Genomic DNA, 20,430 nt, shown 5'->3' on the forward strand with positions numbered 1-20,430 from the left:
ATGTAATGTAGTTTACGGTATTTATGTATGTATATGTGTGTGTGTACTGTATATATAGTTACATAGTTAGTTACATAGTTACATAGGGTTGAAAAAAGACCTGTGTCCATCAAGTTCAACCCATCCAAGTAAACCCAGCACACCTAACCCACACCTACCAATCTATACACTCACATACATAAACTATAAATACAACCACTAGTACTAACTGTAGATATTAGTATCACAATAGCCTTGGATATTCTGATTGATCAAGAACTCATCCAGGCCCCTCTTAAAGGCATTAACAGAATCTGCCATTACAACATCACTAGGAAGGGCATTCCATAACCTCACTGCCCTCACCGTGAAAAACCACCTACGCTGCTTCAAATGGAAACTCCTTTCCTCTAATCTAAAGGGGTGACCTCTGGTGCGTTGATATATATATATATATACAAAAACAAAGGATTTTTTTCAATAAATATTTTTGTTTTCTCTACAAAGTCCCTTTGTGTGCGGTACTCTGTCTGTCTGTCTATATATATATATATATATATATATATATGTGTGTGCATGTGTGCGAAAATATATCACACAGCAACAGCACCTGGTAGGTCCCGCAGAGCCTAATTTATATATGACCTGGGTAGATAGAGTTTTGCCATATTTGCGGATATGAATGTAACTTAGCGACCCCCGTTTTTAATCATATCATTTAGGGTCGGTTCACTATGCTTTACTTCCTTTGTGTCCCTGGGGCAGATACAGTTTTACTATATGTATATATACTAAGGTTGCAATCAGCAGCAACAGCAAAAATATCATTAAGCCCCTGCAAAATGTTGCTTTTAGTTTCACAGTGCTCAGTTTGTAAATGACCTGAGGTAAAATGCAATTTCACCATATTTGTGCATATATAATGAATTTCGGCAGCCCCCGAGATTATATAATACAAGACCTGCTCACTATAGCTTTCCTTTGTGTGCTGGGGGGAAGCGGCAGATTTACTATATTATATACATTTAGGTTATTATTTACCACCACCCTGGACTATATCATATAGTGCCTGTGAAATGTTAGCCTGCACTTCTATAGAGCTCCCTTTTTGGTTGTATAAAAAAAAAAAAAACAGTTTATAACATTTGGTAAACATCTAGCAGCCCCCTTTGGATTACACCTTTCTGCCTTCTCAGTGCTATACTGTAAGTCTGTTGTACTGCTAATTTAATTATGAAGTTTGAAAAAAAAAAAAAAAAAAAGCTTAACGCAGTTAAGATGTATGCGTTTTTTTGGCTAAGTACTGTTTGGCAATATTGACAATTTTATGCATAAGAATGGGTTTATTATTTGTGCGTTTTTGTGGACCATGCATATTGCAGACCCTGCATATATAATGTTACCCTTAATAGAATAAGGTAACATAGTAGGGCAGCTAACACATTCAGAGACTGCATCAAAAGTAAAGCTAATGCATAGCTTATAACTTGTTAAAGTTATCACAAAATGTGCATGAATGCTTTTGAACTTAGGGTTAGCGCTTGTCTGGGTATTGAATCCCTAGATAGATTTTTAGTTCTTAGGGGGTGAACAAGGACTATAGGTGCAAGCAATCGAGAAACTAATAGCCCCCATCCCAGTCATGACAAGGCTATCAGTTAAAATATTTCTTTCTGGGGCTACTTGTCACTACAGTGATCATAATATCAAAGTCCAACACTAATGATTTTAGCAGGAGCGTGTTTAATAAACCTCAGCAAAACTGTTGTATGTTGTTCTAACCCTGAAGTCGGTGGCTGCAGTGTGGTGGTCTAACCCCAAGGTGGTTGGCCACAGTGTGGTGGTCTAACTCCAAGGTGAGTGGCTGCAGTGTGGTGGTCTAACCCCAAGGTGGCTGGCCATAGCGTGGTGGGCTAACCCTAAGGTGGTTGGCCACAGTGTGGTAGTCTAACCCCAAGGTGTGTGGCTGCAGTGTGGTGGTCTAACTCTAAGGTGGGTGGCCGCAGTGTGGTGGTCTAACCTCAAGGTGGGCGGCCACAGTGTGGTGGTCTAACCTCAAGGTGGGTGGCCACAGTGTGGAGGTATAACCCCAAGGTGGGTTGTCGCAAGTGTGGTGATCTAACCCCCAAGGTGGGTGGCCGCTACATTTCTTTAATGGCTACGGTGATAGCAGCATGCCAGAAAGGTCAGTTAAGCTTACCCTCTGAGCTGGGGGTTTTTGTGTACAGAGTGGATGAACTGCTAAGGAAGCAGCATGGCAAAGCAGCTGGTTGACACTACCCTCTATATGCGGCCTTCTGAGCTAGGCACTTGCGGCTGGAAGGAGATCTCTACAGAGTGAATGGACTGCTTAGGAAGCAGCATGGCAAAGTGGTTGTTTGACCTTACCCTCTATGCTTGGCCCTCTAAACTAGGCACCTGCAGCTGGAGGGAGGTCTCTACATAGTCATTGGACTGCTAATGACTGTGCATCGTCAATTGTGTCGGCTTTTCTTTTAACCTGAAAGGGTTCCCAACTACCTCTGCCAACCCCCACCCCAGGAGGCAATAAGGACAACCAGGTTGGGATAAAACAGGCCACAGCTTTATTAACAAATTACTGTTAACAATAAGAATCAACATTGTATCAACATTATATTAACATTATATCCCCACCCGGAATGCTTGCCCACTGGAAGACCACCACCAACTGGGCTACCTGCCATGCCGGCCGCCTGTCACAGGAGCAACAGGTGGGCAAGTGGGAGCAGGTAACCATAAAACCACCGTCCTGGGACCCTTGTCCGAGGAAACCATATCCACCTTGGCACACTTGTGCCTAAAACTGGGGCATAAGCCCCCACCCCTGGCAAGCATTCCTCTGCAGCTGTGACAATAAGGCATACGTATCCCATTACAATGCCCCCATCTGTAAGCTTACCACAAATCCAGGGCGGGAGGGTGGGATGTTGCTTGTCCTCTGCTCCAACCGGAAAAGGTAGGAACTTCCTTTTCCTGCGTTCCCTATACCCCATTGTCTCCTCCTTCCGCCTGTTAACTTCCTACTCCGCCCATCCAGCAGTTAACCCTATACCATCTCTATCCCTTGCACGTGCCTGACTTTCCTCACCCAGTCAAGGCCCTTCCTTTTAATAAGTCTGAGCCCCAGGAAACAGCATGGCAAAGTGGTTGGTTGACCTTACCCTCTATGCTTGGCCCTCTAAACTAGGCACCTGCGGCTGGAAGGAGGTTGACCTTACCCTCTATGCTTGGCCCTCTGAACGGGACATGTGCGGCTGGAGGGAGGTTGACCTTACCCTCTTTGCTTCGCCCTCTGAACTGGGCTTGTGCATCTGGAAGAAGGTCTCTAAAAAGTGGATGGGCTGCTAAGGAAGCAGCATGGCTGGTTGAGCTTTTCCTCCATGCTGTGCCATCTGAGCTAGGCACCTGCTGCTGGAGGGAAGTCTCTACAGAGTGGATGGGCTGCTAAGGAGGCAGCATGGCAAAATGGTTGGTTGTGCTTACCCTCTATGCTGTGCCATCTGAGCTAGGCACCTGCGGCTAGAGGAAAGTCTACAGAGTAGATGGGCTGCTAAGGAAGCAGCATAACAAGGTGATTGAGTGACTTTACCCTCCAAGCAGGGCATGTTCAGTTGAGGCCCTTCAGAGCAGATGGGCAGGTTGACTTGAACTCAATTATTAGTAAAAGACAGTAAGTTTAGTATCCAGAATGGAAATTAATTGCCTTTAAAAGTCCGTGTAAGCATCCTAGGCCACATAGGCAGAGTAAATGGTAATTTGTTGCAAGATAATGCTACCATTCTCTAACAAGAAAATAAAATAAAAAAAAAAATCCTGGCCAATGTAATATGCTAGTTGCTTTGGTTTTCATGAAATATTCTTGTTGCTTTGGTTTGTTGGTACTCCTCCAGTTCTCTAGCAGTGAACTGTTTGGTTTGCCATGGCAGATAACCTAGTGGTAAGTCTGCCTTGCTTTAACTTGCCCAACCAATATACAGCCACAGGAAGGTGACTGGATTTGCTGTCAGTACACATGGTCAACGATTATTTTAGATGTGTTTCAATAAAGGAATCTAATTATGTTTTTTGCACACATATAATATATATAAGAATATTTTACCAGGCTAATGCCTGCATACATATAATGTTAAAAACTTTTTATCAGGCTAATGCCCAGTTTTATTCCATCCTGGGGTACAGTATGTTAGATACATAGAAAATGTTTTTGTGTATTTTATGACTATTTATATAATACATTTTGCATGTTTTATTATCTAATAAGCAATAACTATAAAGGTATGGTGGTGAGAGTACTGCACAGGTAATTTTAGCAGAGGGAGAAAGGAGGTTCTCTCCTGTGACTGCACGGTGGATTGATAGATACAGACGCTACTACTTCTTGTGCTAGGTGACAGCCTGCTTGGATTTTCTAGCATCGAGACACTGCAGATCCAGGACCGGCAGCAGGGCTGCTGAACCTCTCATGGTTGGGAATGCAGCTCCTGCTGGTAGCAGAGCTTGGGCCCATCCTCTCTGTAGGTAGAGGCAGTCTAATACTCATTCAAGTCTTTAGCGAGGAACGGCTTAGCATAGTAGCAACCTCTTATGGAATTATGGCTTCAGAATATTGCTTAGGGTTAGGCTGGCAAGGTCCCATTTATTTGATAAAATGCTGTGGCCAATTTCTCCACCTCTGTCTCCTGGTGTTTCATTAAGGTATGTAACAAGGGGGTTCAGTGGGGTGCCTCAAGGTGAAGGGTCAGTTGAGGAGTCCCCTTGTCATGTTTACATTGCGTTGTCAGTAAATGAATATCCATGTCAGACAAAATCATTTCTCCAAAAACCTTTGCCAAACAGAAAAAGGAAATCCAAGCTAAACAAAACAGAAAAGTATACACAAAAAGTACATTTACTTTCCTCAACAAAAATGCTTAAATGACATTGTGTATGGGCATTGCTAACATTTTCTATTTCTGTATTACAGTTTTAATTTTGTGTAGGAATGATCTACACTTATCCGAGAGTCAAGTTAATCAAATGCATTGTAGCCACAAAGAAATTTACAGCACAAAATGTATCTGTATTTTGAAAAAAGCCAAAGTGGGCATTTACTAACATTCAATTTTTTTTCATGATTTTTGTCAGTAAAAATGTGATTTTTTTTTCCCCCACAATTTATTACGTGACAAAACCAACAAATCTGAAAAGAATACGCCATCTAAAAGCTGTCAAGATCATGAAGAAGTCAATGGCAATTGGAAAATCTTTCTTTGTTTGTGGTCTTAGAGGTTTTTGGGCTTTTTTTATGCTAGCTTTTGTGTGACAATATGAAAAAGTTACAGTTTAATCATTTTTTACACTTTTTTTCATTTGTGCTTTTTTAATTCATGGTTTTGGTGAAAATAAGTTTAATTATAATTTAAAAAAACTCTGAAACCACAAAAATCAGAATGTTAATTAAGGAGTGTCCCAGAACATAATTTAACTTGAATTGTTGATATTGTTTTTCCAAATACCGTGGAGGCAATTATGGATCTGTTTTATATATTTTATATATATATATATATATATATATAATATATTATATATATTATATTATAGTTATTTTTTATAGATTGCTATTATCACCGGCTACAGTAAGTGGCAGATTTCCTTAAACCCAAATTCAAAATGGTAAATTCTGTAGGATTTCCAACAGTCCACATTTATTCACATAACTAAACATTTTACCAAAATTTTAGGCCCCCTCAAGTAACTTAAATCGCCTACCTTTTACCCCAGGCTGGTGCCCCTGTTCGGAGAGAACAGCACCAGCCAGAGGTAGCCGCAGCGCTTCCTGCTTCGCTCCTGCGCGCATGCCGAACTTTAACAGAGAAGTCAGCTTTTTCCTCAAATGCGCATGCGCCGGTCCCGGGAATTTGCCGGCAAAACGAAGCAGGAAGGAGGAATTGCTTGCTACAGGTACCCCAGGCTGGTGCTGTTTTTTCCTAACAGGGGCACCAGCCCGGGGTGCAAGGTAAGCGATTAAAGTCACTTGGGGGTTCCTAACATTTTGGCACCGCCAAGTGACTTCGCCTTTCCTTGTCCTTTAAACAGATTCAAAAAGTCCATGCTTTTAACAATTAATAAATTATCTGCCAAATGTACAAACCGGATTCCAAAAAAGTTGGGACACTAAACAAATTGTGAATAAAAACTGAATGCAATGATGTGGAGGTGCCAACTTCTAATATTTTATTCAGAATAGAACATAAATTATGGAACAAAAGTTTAAACTGAGAAAATGTACCATTTTAAGAGAAAAATATGTTGATTCAGAATTTCATGGTGTCAACAAATCCCAAAAAAGTTGGGACAAGTAGCAATAAGAGGCTGGAAAAAGTAAATTTGAGCATAACGAAGAGCTGGAAGACCAAATAACACTAATTAGGTCAATTGGCAACATGATTGGGTATAAAAAGAGCTTCTCAGAGTGGCAGTGTCTCTGAGAAGCCAAGATGGGTAGAGGATCACCAATTCCCACAATGTTGCGCAGAAAGATAGTGGAGCAATATCAGAAAGGTGTTACCCAGCGAAAAATTGCAAAGATTTTGCATCTATCATCATCAACTGTGCATAACATCATCCGAAGATTCAGAGAATCTGGAACAATCTCTGTGCGTAAGGGTCAAGGCCGTAAAACCATACTGGATGCCCGTGATCTCCGGGCCCTTAAACGACACTGCACCACAAACAGGAATGCTACTGTAAAGGAAATCACAGAATGGGCTCAGGAATACTTCCAGAAACCATTGTCAGTGAACACAATCCACCGTGCCATCCACCGTTGCCAGCTGAAACTCTACAGTGCAAAGAAGAAGCCATTTCTAATCAAGATCCACAAGCTCAGGTGTTTTCACTGGGCCAGGGATCATTCAAAAAGGAGTGTGAAAAAATGGAAGACTGTTCTGTGGTCAGACGAGTCACAATTCGAAGTTCTTTTTGGAAATCTGGGACACCATGTCATCCGGACCAAAGAGGACAAGGACAACCCAAGTTGTTATCAACGCTCAGTTCAAAAGCCTGCATCTCTGATGGTATGGGGTTGCATGAGTGTATGTGGCATGGGCAGCTTGCATGTCTGGAAAGGCAGCATCAATGCATATAAAAAAAAAATATATTCAGGTTCTAGAACAACATATGCTCCCATCCAGACGTCATCTCTTTCAGGGAAGACCCTGCATTTTTCAACAAGATAATGCCAGACCACATTCTGCATCAATCACAACATCATGGCTGCGTAGGAGAAGGATCCGGGTACTGAAATGGCCAGTCTGCAGTCCAGATCTTTCACCTATAGAGAACATTTGGCGCATCATAAAGAGGAAGGTGCGACAAAGAAGGCCCAAGACGATTGAACAGTTAGAGGCCTGTATTAGACAAGAATGGGAGAGCATTCCTATTCCTAAACTTGAGAAACTGGTCTCCTCGGTCCCCAGACGTCTGTTGAGTGTTGTAAGAAGAAGGGGAGATGCCACACAGTGGTGAAAATGGCCTTGTCCCAACTTTTTGGGGATTTGTTGACACCATGAAATTCTGAATCAACATATTTTTCCCTTAAAATGGTACATTTTCTCAGTTTAAACGTTTGTTCCGTGATTTATGTTCTATTCTGAATAAGATATTAAAAGTTGGCACCTCCACATCATTGCATTCAGTTTTTATTCACAATTTGTTTAGTGTCCCAACTTTTTTGGAATCCGGGTTATATTTACATGCCAAGATTGCAACTGATACATAAGATGCAGGGAGATATGCAAATAAAAACTGCTGTATTTCAGCTCGTATGCACTTACATAAACTCTAAAATCTGTTGCTATACAATCAGTTTGTATTGTTCATGAGTTTTGAAATTATTATGGTTTTGCTGTAATGTGGGATGGAGTCGAATACATTTTTTTTTTTGTTGTTTTACAAAACTTTTATGATAAGGTATAAAGTATAAGGTTTAAATGTACATGTGTAATATGGACATACACATAGGGGTCTATTCATCAAAGTACGAGTTTGAATCCCGAATTGGGAAAAATTGAATACGGTAATTTCTGATGATTGCAAATATCACGAAAATGCTAAAGAAAAAATCATATTAGTCACGATAATATTGTATTGGTGATCCGAAAGTCACAATATTTTCTTATCCAAATGATCGTAAACAGCAGGAAAACCTTTCTGACTTTGATCCTTCTGTGCTTGATTTTGGACTCAATGGCACTCTGCAGCTTCGACCTGGCCCAAGGAAAGTCACGATACCAAAGCTTGAATGAATCAGAAACTTTCATACTCGGCATGAAAATACGATTTTGTCACACAAATTTTGTCGCAAAGTACGAAAAAGTTGCGCGACTATACGTAGAAAATACGCACAGTACGATCAAATACGAAATTTTTGTAATTCGCACCTGTCATACTTTAATAAATAGGCCCCATAGGGCCAGATTTGTTTTTTTTTCTGGCCTTGAAAGTCGTATAAACTCGACATGTTATTAATTCAAATGAAACTCGATCATTTTAGTATTTATGAAATGTCACGATAATGTTGGTAGAGTTGAATGAAAAATGGAGTTTATTGTCCAGAAATCGATCTGAAAAATTTGTGAAATTGAAATGGCCATTTGTTTCCATGAATCCTCTTTATTTTTCCCAAACAGGATTTGCTCCAGCAGCTATTTTAGGAGCATTGGCTATTATTTTTGGAAAACAATAATGTGTTTAAGTTTAACTTGAAACTGAGTGAAATAGAAAACAATGATGGGATTTATTTCCCCTTGAAAGTTTGTAGCAAACTGAAAAAATTAACTTCCCCTTGAAATTAAAAGGATAGGCTGACAATTAATATTTATTTTTTTTAACTATTTTCGAGTTTCTAGCATTTGAAGCCATTGGACTCGTTGGCACTCAACAGATGAAACCTGCCCAATTTTTTTTTTCAGACAAAAAGTAACTTAAGTGTTAATTAATCTCAAATTATATTATTTATTTAAAAAAAAATAGTTTTTAGGGAAAATATACAAAAAACGTTAAGTTTTCATGAAAAAATATAGGAAAAATCAAGTACTGTTGAAAACCCTTTCGGAAATCTCGAAAATATCTAGAATTAAAAAAATAATCGACTTTTTCACAAACTTGCTTAGTAATGATTTAATATGATAAATTCACCAAAAATTTGCAAAAATTCAGAAAAATTCTGGAAACGGTGAAAAATTCTTGAAACTTTTTTTGGCGCACACAACTTTTTTGACACGACCGTGCCTATTTTGACGTCACCGTGCCATTTTGACTGGACCACAACTTGTTTGCAGAAAAAATGTATGATTCCATTTAAAAAATATTATCTACTTTCCTTTTTCTGATCTTTATTTTTATTTGGTTTTGGTGCTTAAATATGCATTATTTACAGCCTTCTTTCCTGACTCCATGTCTTAGTGCTCTGTAATCCCTAAGCTTCTTCTTAGGACAAGGGAGAAATTTAGGGATTGTGGAAAACTTGGGGTATATTTATTATGATGTGTAAAAAGTGGAGTGAAGCATAACTAGATTTTAACAGTTAGAAAGCCAAAGCAAAGCATCTGATTGGCTGCTATGAGCTACATCACTGGTGATGTTTTACTCCACTTTTTACATGGCATAATAAATATACTCCTAAGACACCTCTGCTGTTTAGCATGGTAAGAAGTTTTGATTATTTACTGCTATTTCTTGTACTTCCCGCTATCAAACTACATCATGAAACAGGGTAGAACTCTGATCAGAAAGGTCTGACAGGCCTAGATGACAAAATCAGGTGACACTAGCTTTCATAACCAACGACTAACTGTACCAGATATCAATGCACAACTATGAAAATGTTCAATTCAACAGCTCAGAGAAGACATTGGAAAGCTGGACTAAAGGGTCATGTAGCAGTTTAACATTAAAGGCAAAAGGTAAAGGCAATTAAAAGGATTAGAATACTTTTTTTCCGCTAAGAATCACAAGAACTAGAAGAGATATTGTGGTATGTTGTGGTTTGGAAGTTTGTTGCTGGCTCTAAAGTTGGGGATCTGTATACAGTTACTGGAGTTCTAAATCAAATAAGCTTCTGTGGTATTCTTCACCACCATGCCATGCTCTCTAGTATGAGATTTAACTTAAGGTGTATGAAGCCTCACCCAGTGTCACCACATGACACAGGAAGCCACTTTTTTATTATTGGGCTAATATGTAATTCCTGTTTAGTGCTAAAAGCAGCATAGGCAACAGAACCTTGCATAGTGTGATGTTTATAAATTATTCCAGTTAGAGTTAAGGTTATTTTATTTAATTATTATTTTTTCTCTTTTGGCATCTATAGCAAAATATAATGAGAAACTCAACTAGAGACACATTGTCTGCTAGTTCGTAATTTGTAATTTGTACTTCTATAGATTCCAGTTTGAATTAACCAGCCACACATCTGTTTAATGTGCTGCCAGTCACTCCAATCCAGCTACAGCACTGTCATTTACCAAAATAATATGTATCATATAATTTGTTGACATATTTAACATTTTTGTGGGCTGTCATGTGTAAGTAAGAATTCGTTCTTTGGGCCAAAATCCACCCCCCCCAATAAAAATAATTATGACACTTATCTCACAAAGACATTATTCCACACCCAAGCAAAATTTACTGATTGTTTATACATCTCAAAAACAACATATGTTTTTAATACTTTGAACAGCTTCTGTCAGATTCAGGGACTGATTTTTCATTGGTCAATCCTTGGTTAAAATTTTTACAAAGTTCTGATAGAAAGCTTTTTAGTTTTGAAAAAAAAAATGGAAAAATAAATCACCAGCAAATGTTGGAAGTGCCATGTTCTCTTAGAAAATTATGCTATACCATGCATCTCCTGATAATGTCTGAGCCTGTTTGGTTCCTCTTGTTTCAAATAGCAAGCTTATTACCTAACCTCTGCCCCATGACATATCTTTTGTTTTAAGAGTTACTGAGTTTGTTTATTTGCTGTTTATAGTTTTAGTTCTATTACAGCTGTCTATTGTCAGCTCTAACCAGTGATTTATTCCTGTATTTTGCTGTTTGCTTGCTTTCTGCACTACCTCTGTCCAAGCCCTACTACATTAACTTCACAAACTCTTAATCTTTGGCTACATACAACTATGCACATCTCTTCACATTCTTCCGGGCCCGCTAGTTGGGAACTGTCAATCTCACTGACCCTAGGGGAAGTGTCTGACCTTGTATTAAGACTTTGGTCCACACAAAAAAGGGATCTTTTAATGTGAGGGTAGCTGATATAAACAGAGGAACACTCATGGGACTGATGGGCAACCTGCCATAGAAGTAAATTAGATATATTAATTGAGGCATGTATTTATAAACTTTAACTATTGTTAATTAACTTTGATAAGAGATTTAGAAATGATGTTATCAGCTCCTAGAGCCCTGTTAAGTGTGAAGCACAACAAATTATATTGTTATTTCAAATATTTTTGTCAGGGTAAATCTAATATATATTAGTTGGTAATGCTTGTTTTCAAAAATGTTTTAATGTTATGTACAGATGATGCAAGCTGAAATGATGCATTTCCACCTCATCATAGTTCAATGTGTCCAGTACAGTGGAAAACAATGTTATGGTGCATGATTTAAACTGAATGTACCGTAAAAGTTTGATTTAACTATAATCAACTCTTTCCTAGAATAGGATTATTTATAGGTGAAAATTTGGTTTTAAATTCACCATGGGTATCACAATTATGATGTAATTATATATTTAATTTAATTTAACATCTCTAAATAGAAATGTTTCAGATGCGTGCAAGTGGCTTTGTCAATTACACCACTTCAAAGGGCTCTGGCACACCGGGAGATTAGTCGCCCGCGACAAATCTCCCTTTTCGCGGGCAACTAATCTCCCCGGATTGCCATCCCACCGGCGAAAATGTAAATCGCCGGTGGGATGGCATACACAGCGGCGCGATTTCACTGAAATCGCAGAAGTTTCCTCTCAAGGCAACTTCCGTGATTTCACTGAAATCGCGCCACCACGTATGCCATCCCACCGGCGATTTACATTTTTGTCGGTGGGATGGCATTTCTGGGAGAGTTGTCACCTGAGACACGGGAGATTTGTCGCGGGCGACTAATCTCCCCGTGTGCCAGAGCCCAAATAAATACAGTTCTATAGTAGTAAGGAGTAATATACATTAACAAGAAGTAATATACATGAATTCGAATACTGTCCTTACAATGTATTATAAATATCCCTTCTATAGATTCTGACCAAATATAATTTTTTTTTGGAAAAGTTGCCCTTGAAGCAGTTCATTTTGCCATCTCTATATACTATTGTATTTTCCACATTGTAAAACAGGGAGAGAATTGTACAGTTGTCCATGGATTTCTGAACAGTGCCTCTTTTGAAATATGTATCTCTTGGGGTTTTCCCAATAGGATTGTGTTCTCTCAGCATCTTTTGTTAACGTCAATAAAAAAGAAGTATCACAAAAAAAGAGCTAAGCTATCCAATTCACCTTTATCCTCCTTCTGAATTGGTTAAAAAATTACCTTTAGGTCGATACTTTCTATTCCAAGTTTTAGCCTGCTGTGAATTGTTATAGCTGAATCACATAAACCTCTGCAAATAGAAGTTTATAATGGAAACACTGACACAACTGGGAATGGTGCTGTTGTAATTAAAAGGCGTAATAGACTGTGACAAACAATTGCTATATTGAAAAATGTTTCCCTTTCATTGCTAATTCAAACTGTGTGTATTGCTTACCATTTAATTGCATATAAATTATTTTATAGTTGTTCTGAGAAGGTCGTATGAAAGAATTATTTAGCGTACATGACCTACAATATTCTCATAAACATGACCTTGTATATTTACTGTGAATGCAAAATGACATCATATATCAACATGTGTAACAATTTGTTATACAAATAATTATTGGAATTGACTACAATGTAGTTTATATATTTATTTACAGACATCACATTATCCAGTTATATTTAAATAGTGATATTATAGCTATTGGTTACTTTAAAAGTACATAATAAAAATTATATTGTTATTTCAAATATTTTTGTCAGGGTAAATCTAATATATATTAGTTGGTAATGCTTGTTTCCAAAAATGTTTTAATGTTATGTACAGATGATGCAAGCCGTAATTATGCATTTTGACCTCATCATAGTTCAATGTGTCCAGTACAGTGGAAAACAATGTTATGTTGCATGATTTAAACTGAATGTACCATAAAAGTTTGATTTAACTATAATCAACTCTTTCCTAGAATAGGATTATTTATAGGTGAAAAATTGGTTTTAATTCACCATGGGTATCAAAATTATGATGTAATTATATATTTAATTTAACATCTCTAAATAGAAATGTTTCAGATGCGTGCAAGTGGCTTTGTCAGTTACACCTGTTGGTATTTCGATACACTTATGTTTAGTTTAGGAGAGCAAAAATCATAATCTGCATGTTATTTGTGTGTTTTTCTAGCACAAATGCAAAGAGAGCATTTGAGCTGACAATTTTTTTTACAGGACAGCACGAAGCAAATTGGTAAAATATAAGATTGAATTGCATTCCAAAATAAAAAAAAGTTAATAACAAAAGTTAATCGTTGATTCCTTTCACTACATAATTCCTTTCACTACATAATAACAACACACTTTATCACCATATACGAGATAATAATGGTATATGCATTATAAACTGCTGTTTCCAGTAGAGGATTTTCCTGGTCTAGAACAGGGGCGCCTGTGTTTGCTGCCCACTGCATCTTCTGGTGGAGCCACAGAAGGCTGTGTAGGTTCAGTACTACAATTAATGTTGATGATTATTTTTCTCTGCCTTACTTGGCTTTCATTTGCAAATTATTAGATGCAATTACCTAGTTAAGGAGCTTATTGTGCTTGCCTTTTCCTCTTCTCTGTGCTGGAGCATTGAGCTTCCTTCTGGGGTCTTGCTGTTAAGTGCTGAGTATTTATTTCCTGTTAGAGTGTCCCTGCCCTGTCTTTCACTATATATATATATATATATATATATATATTTATATATATAATTTTCTTACGCACCGTCCACACTCCCTCCATCAATCCTCCCACTAAAATCTCTTCTGGGTGCTGCACATGGTTGTATCACATGTTTAAGCACAATAACTGTGCGCACTTTGTAATCTTTAAATCCGATTTATTGCACAATTAACTTGTTTTGTTTTGTTACATCTACGTTTTAGTTCTGGTCTGGAACCTTATTCTTGATGTCAAACCCCAAACAATATGCATAAAGTTTCACTATTTAAAGAAAACCTAGCCCCACCCACCTAATCCATATGAACATATTGACCTATCATCCCCAAGGTCCCAAGTCTGCCAGGCAGCTAGCTGCTAGGCAACCCGGGAATTATGGGGGACAAGCACACAAGTTTAATATCATCATACAAAATATTAATATGTACATAACATAAATATCATTATAAAATTCATCAAGTCTTGTCCTGTATTTATCTTACATCAAGGACACATTTTAAAGAGCAGTACTTATTAAGGCCCCAAAGTGACAAGGTATCCATTTTTTTAATCCAAAAGGTTTCCTGCTGCAAGAGCAGTCTGGACCTGTCACCACCCCGCTTTTGGCATTGGCACATGATAAATAGCTATATATTTGAAGGTTGTCAATCTGTGACCAACCTCCAAAAAATGTTTGGCTAAGAGATTTATTATCACGATATCCTGTGTTAATCGCTGATCTATGTGCATCCATACATAATTGTAACATGAGATCTGTCTTGCCCACATAGGACAACCCACATGGGCAAGTGATCAAGAATATCACATGCGTGGTAATGCAAATGATATGTTGCCTGATCTTAAAATGTTGCCCCGTATGGGGGTAGGCAAAGCTAGTACCCGGTGTCATATAATGACAGGAGGTACAAGAAGGGCATCTAAAGCAACCTACTTTATTGGTCAGTAACCATGTCATGAATCCCTTATCTCGTGTGTAACACCCTAAGGGATCACTGACCACCAACAAATCCCTCAATCTCTTACCTCTACGAATTTCCATTGCCCAATTAGCCCTTATAGACTGCCCCAATCGCTGAGTTACATTATTATATTTAGTAGAAAAAAACTAATTATTGCTACTTTTCAGTTCTTCCACCTGATTATCTCAGGTAACCTCTCCCACTTTATCTAAAGCTATTTCCAAGGTTCTTGCTCCATATCCACGTTGCAGAAATCTAGTTTTCATGTCAATTAACTGCTTTTCACAAGTTACAGGGTCCGAGTTGTTCCGCAGAACCCTGCAAAATTGTGACACTGTGACAATGTGTTGCTATCAATAGTTTTTCTATGAAGAAAATATCCAATCCTGGTACCTTCAATTTTAAGCTTTAAGTCCAGAAATTGCACCTCACTATCACATATTGCTGTAAATTTAATTTCATCAGTACATAGATTTAATTCTTCCATTATTGACAGGAACTCAACCTTCTCGCCAACCCATATAATACAGATATGATCAATAAATATATATATATGTGTATGTTCTCTAATAAAAAATACAAAAATATGGGTGCTATTGAACAAAAAGTGTAAATATTTATGAAAAAGGGTCAGCACAAAAATATATGAAAATATCAAGAATGTTGGGTAATGCAGTGAAATAAATTAGCACTATATTCATATATTGGTGTGCTGACCCTTATATACAGTATATATATGTTGATCTCCTGGACCTCTGGCCTCTTTGCTTGACTTGTTGTTGCCAGAAACCTGCCTGGACATTTGGCTTTTCTCACAAACTTTTATCTTAAATGCCACCTGCCCTGACCTTTAGCCTTTTGTTTACTGTTATTGTTGTCTGACTAGCTTACTAGCTGACTAGCACATAAGCTGCTTTTCCATTGCTACACCTGTTTTTTGTCCTGACACTGTGATGTGTAGATGAGATGAGCAGTTTGATTTCTGTTTTGTTTACTGAACCATTTACACAATACTGTGGTAAAAATTATAAATAACATTCAAACTCGAGTTTTTGTCTGTGATTCGAGATTTTTTTGCACTCAAACTCAAAAATTCTTATTAGGGTTTCTGAAACTCAAACAAAAAAAAATGCAGTCTAAAAGTTAGTGAGCTCATGTAGAAACTTACAGCAAAAAAGTTGTGCTTACCAGTCAGGTGATCCCAATGGACCAATAACAGGGCAACCATTTGGGGTTTTTAACCTAGAAAAGCAAGCAAGTTGCAGGTAAAACTTAGTCCCTTTGTTAAATGTATATTGAAGCAGTAGAATTCTTAATGAATCAGATAAAAGTGAGGCCAGACTGAGCATGACTGTATGGAAAAACAATCCCTGTTTTGCTTAAAGGGGAGGGCATATCTTGGTAGCTTATGCACAGAATGTTTTAATGTCCTATATATAGATAAGGGGTGTGTGCAGAGGCCCTTTTATTGGAGCTCATTTAGAAGTCATTGAAATTCAAGGGATTTATTTTACATTAGAGTTTTTTTGAGAGTTAGGTGATTTGAAAATAATGAATAGAATGTGATTATAGTGCGTTAAATTTTTAATTGAACTTTCAGAATTTGAGATTTTTAATAAATAAGCTCACATTCAAGTTTGGTGGGTTTTTTCAATTTAAAAAAATTGAAAATTCCAATTTTGATAAATAGTTTTATTACAATTTATTTTAACACACACTTTTTATGTTTATATTGATCAATTACATTTTTTGGTGTTTAAAATGAGATATATCCTTCTGTAAACATGCTCCTCAGTGTTTGCAAATAAAATGTTGCTACTACAAGACAGCAACTTCCTGTGATATATATTGTTCCTTTTTAGTTTTGTTAGAGAGATATTTTACAAGTGACTTCTTTCAGATATTATGAAAAGACAATATTTTGCAACTAGTTATAAATTTGTTTGCATTTTTCAAGCATGGACACTTTTGCCATCAGAATTAGGGTCTGGTTTAATCCACTACTTTTGAGAACATGGCACCCCTTCATTTATGGGAGAGATGAGTGGATTTTCACAGCTGTGAGGTTTTTTTTTCTGCAGTATGTGTGTGTTCCAGTTTATTGCATTCATCTGGTGGTAACACACTGAGAAGTTTTTATGGAGCATAAATGTGCCTCCGTGTGCAGTTAAGTCATATACACTATAATACTGTAAGCTATTTGATAGTATAGAATGAAAAGGTGATTTTCTTGGTTAAACATAAAGAAACTCCTGCAAAAAGTAATACAGTAAAAAGCTGTCTACATTTTATCTATGTGGTAGTACTTAGGATTTGACATCAAAGGTAATAATGCATTTACCCTTGAAAAAAAAATTGTTTATAAACTAGACTGGATAATTCTTTAATAAATAAACTAGAATTAAATAATTACACTCTCCACTTGGAACCATTAAATTGTGTTGCCATGGAAAGGACTTTGCCATGAGTTAGGTATTGTAAGGTTCATCTCTAGTCATCTCCCCCCAAGCTAAGAGTGATTTCTAGAGAAAATGTCAAAACAACTAAAAACAAGTAACTGAGATCTAAAAGGTGCCACTTCAAAACATCTTTTAGCACTTTTCTAAATTAATTATGCAAGTGACAAAATGATTTATTACAAAAAGTTAGGCATTAGTGCTTCTAGATGGATGTTAAAATATCTAAAATGTTAAACTAACTACCAAATAAGACACTTTAGTATATGTTAATGAGTTTAGATGTCTAGTTGAATAATAGCTAAGAATTTATATTTATAAAAAAAAGAAAAAAAAATTTCTATATATAAATATAAATATTTTTTTCAATGTTTTTTTTCCTGTACAATAATAATTGAATCAATATATAACCAGGGTCAGACTGGGGCACTGGGTGGGCCCCGGTAGCCCAGACCCGATCCCTGCAGGACACTCTATCGATCCTCCAGTCTCCCTCCCCTGACGCACTGCAGGTAAGTTTTATTTACATGCGCTTGGGGGAGGGGGGTCGGATGGGTGGGGGGGCCCTGCAGGAAGGTGTGTGAAGGCCGCTTTGGGGGCCATTGGGGGGTGCAGGGGCCCATGAGGCAGAAGCCCCGGTGGGCCCTGCACCACCAGTCCTACCCTGTATATAACAATAATATTAATATGCTTTACCACACTAAATATACTTTGAGATTAAAAGAGTAATGTTTAGTATGCAAAAGTCTTTGCTGTGGGTAAATCCTAGTTCTTCATTTGCTCCCTTTGGCTTACTAACGCTGTTTGATGGAAAGCAACAGGAGATGGTATTTTACAAAGGCAATTAAAAGAAAATGGCATTATATGATTATATTATATGATGTATAAAATAAAAATAACAGCTTAATATTAGTGATGAGTGAAATCTTTTGCCAGGTATGAATTTCCACCAATTTTGCCACCAGTGAATATTTCAGCACAACCGCCTCAAAAAATGCAGAAACAGACTACCCATAGGCCCCTAGACTCAAGTGTATTTGGAGAATTTTTCAGCAGTTTTGCAAATTTTTCAGCAAAGTTGAGAGCCTAGATTTACTTATTCCTACTTAATATACATTTTTCATGAATACAGTATAACAGGCTTGGGCTAATTTTTAAATCTAAACACAACTGAAAAACACTAGTTTGGATGCAAAATGTAAATATACTCATTTATAAGGCATCTCCAACTTTTTTCTTATTTTTTTTTTATTTAAAGGAAAATAGTTTTGTTTTTAACCTAGCAACTTCTACCTTCCTTCCCCACCTAATTTTTATAAAATGGTCTCGGTTTAAAAGGGCCCTTACTTTCTCCTGGCTGCTAATAAGGAGGTTTTATTATACCAGAGGTTTATATAGATTGCTCAATTTATAAACTACCTTCTTCTCCTACACAATTGTTTAGAGGAGCTAACATTTAGTGCAACATATAATAGAAACTACTGGTATAAGATCTATTATCCAGAATGCTTGGGAATGCTCAGGTTTTCTGGAAAAGCAATCTTTCTGTAATTTGGATTGCCATACCTAGGGGCACATTTACTAACCCACGAACGGGCCGAATGCGTCCGATTGCGTTTTTTTCGTAATGATCGGTATTTTGTGATTTTTTCGGAAAATTGTCGCGACTTTTTCGTTACCAATACGATTTGCGCGAAAAAACGCAAGTTTTTCGTAGCCATTCCGAAAGTTGCGCAAAATCGCGATTTTTTCGTAGCGAAAAAAGGCGCGATTTTTCCGCACAAGTTTTAACGCTATGAAAAAGGCGCCAGATTTTGCGCAACTTTTGGAATGGCTACGAAAAACTCGCGTTTTTTCGCGCAAATCGTATTGGTAACAAAAAAGTCGCGATAGTTTCCGAAAAGTCGCCGAAAAAATCGCAAAAAATACGAAAAAGTCGCAAAATGTTCGTTTTCCAATCGGAATTTTTCCAATTCGGATTCGAATTCGTGTCTTAGTAAATCAGCCCCTTAAAGTCTAAATCATTAAAATCATTGAAACATTAAATAAACCCAAAAAGATTTTTCCACCAATATTGGTGTCATGCAGCTTTGTAAGGATCAACTACAAGGTACTGTTTTATTATTACAGAGAAAAGGGAAATCATTTAAAAAAAATAAATCAATTGCTTAAAATGACTTGATAGGAATTGTCCTAATTTGAAGGTTTCTGGATAAGAGATCCCATCTTGTACAATATTTTTCTTGACTCTGTCCCTAGCAGGGCTTAGTTTTAATATACAGAATAGCAGGCTTAGTTTTAATATACAGATATGGGAGCTAAACTGTTATCCAGAATGCTTGAAACCCAGGGGTTTTCCACATAACAAATCTTCCCATTATTTGGATCTCCATACTTTATTGGGTGGGGGGTGTAATAAAAAATAAAATAATGCACATATAAGAATAAAAATTCACATTTTGCAATGTAATATTCTTTAGACTGTTCAGTAGACTGTTTTAAAGGCATGCTTTTGGAGCAAACAACTTTTTCATTAAGAAGTTTAATTACATTTGCTGCACACTGTCACAAACTAACTTTTCCGCTGTTGTAAGTAGTCACTAAACAGTTGCATTCGCAAAAGCTATATGAAATTTGTACAAGGGCAAATTTGTTCGCAAAGCGGCACAAATTTTCACATTGCAAATATTTGACTTCTATTACATTCCCCCCGTCCATTAAAAATCATTTGAACATTAAATATACCCAATAGGATGGTTTCGCCTCCACTAAGGATTAATAACATGTTAGTTGTAATCAAGTACAATATATTGTTTTATTAATTCAGAGAAAAGGAAATTCATTTATGAAAACTCCATTATTTGATTAAAATGGAGTCTGGGGGAGATAAATTCCCATAATTTCAATCTTTTTGGAAAACAGTTTTACAGATAATGGATCCCATACCTGTATTAAAAACAATA

The sequence above is a fragment of the Xenopus tropicalis genome, chromosome 6, assembly GCF_000004195.4.
Source record: "Xenopus tropicalis strain Nigerian chromosome 6, UCB_Xtro_10.0, whole genome shotgun sequence".
Taxonomy (NCBI): Eukaryota; Metazoa; Chordata; class Amphibia; order Anura; family Pipidae; genus Xenopus; species Xenopus tropicalis.